The sequence below is a fragment of the Pundamilia nyererei genome, unplaced genomic scaffold (genome assembly GCF_000239375.1).
Source record: "Pundamilia nyererei isolate P.nyererei 1_Seehausen unplaced genomic scaffold, PunNye1.0 scaffold00143, whole genome shotgun sequence".
Lineage (NCBI taxonomy): Eukaryota > Metazoa > Chordata > Actinopteri > Cichliformes > Cichlidae > Pundamilia > Pundamilia nyererei.
Genome location: NW_005187544.1, coordinates 268081 through 269517, shown reverse-complemented (window position 1 = coordinate 269517; position 1437 = coordinate 268081). Strand labels below are relative to the sequence as shown.

General features: G+C 31.0%; 1 protein-coding gene across 2 annotated transcripts in view; it reads right to left on the bottom strand.

Annotated features, from left to right (window-relative positions):
• mpped2a (metallophosphoesterase domain containing 2a) overlaps positions 1-1437 on the bottom strand; it is an 80057-nt gene that overhangs the window by 17654 nt on the left and 60966 nt on the right. The gene's annotated exons all lie outside the window — the stretch shown is intronic.

Sequence of the window (1437 nt, the reverse complement as noted above, 5' to 3'; positions counted from 1 at the left end):
ACCAAACTTCAGTCAGAAGAACAACTGAGATAATTCATCCACAATACAAGGTTATTGTTAATATACTGCAACAACATGGGAATAGAGCAGAAGTGTGAGTTGAATAAAGTTTGATTTATCTGACTGCTTTGTTTTGCTTAATTTACCTTATAATCCCGTGCACCTTACGGTCCGAAAAATACGTATTTGACTTTTTTATTTGGCACACTGCAGTTTAATGTTGCAAAGCACCTCTTTTTAACTTTATTGGATATTATACATGGTTATGCTCAGGATACGTCAGCCCATTTCTACTGGAAATCTTTTTTGGTTAAACTGTCAGCAAGAAATTTGCATTTGCACTGTTACATTTTTATATAGCTTTAATGCACATAAAAAACAGCTGCTTGTTTAACCCTCTGGGCTTGTTCAAAATCACTACCCTTTCAGCTTGTTCGTGGCCAAAAGTGGCCACCAAAAGATTATGTCTGTAATTTTTATTATTTTTATGGGGTTGTTTTTGCCATTTTTTCTGCATAAAGCTTTTGACTAACTTCAGTTCTTTTCATAAATATAAAATAGTTATTACTTTTAAAATTTTTAGCCCTTTAAACACCAGTTTGTCCACTGCACTAGCTGGAAGACAACCTCAAATCTCGCAATTTTATATAATTGCATTGCTACTGAAATTTCTTGTATTATTAATAGTAGAGTCTGGGACATGTAATTGATTCACATCAACATTGATTATAATGCATTGTTATTTTTGTGCAGGGAGAGCAAAAACATAAAAAACTCCCTTTCAGCTTGTTCGTGGCCAAAAAATGGCCACCCCTTGTTTACGTTTACAAAATGCTATAAAATTCATATATATTACGAAAAAATTCAAATTCAGAATTTTAACCCTTTAAATACCAGTTAGATCACATAATCCTAGGAACTCATGAATGGGAAAAAATCATAAAACTCCGATTTTTTTCCAAATAAAACATGCCATCTGATTTATTTTCTAACCATGGTAGAGGTTAGATGTATAGCAATAATTAACAGTATCAATGAGTTTTATGCATCTTTGTTCTTTTGTACAGTGACAGAAAAACAAGAAAACTCCCTCTCAGCTTGTTTGTGGCCAAAAATGGCCACCCCCTGTTTATGTTTACAAATTACTATAAAAGTAATATATTAAATATTAAAACATTTTTCTACTTTCATTGACTTGATTTTTTAAATTAGCACCAGTCCTAGTCATGAGAACCAAAATATAATTCAAATTCAGATATTATACCCTTTGAATATAAGTCAGATTATGTACTATTATAGTAAAAATAGTAATAAAGTATAGTAATAGTAATAAAGTTCACATTTTTTAGCATATGAATGATGAAACCTAATATTTCTTTTTATCATCATGGCAGGTCAGTAACGGTAACAATGATTTATTTTTACTTTTTTTTGGGG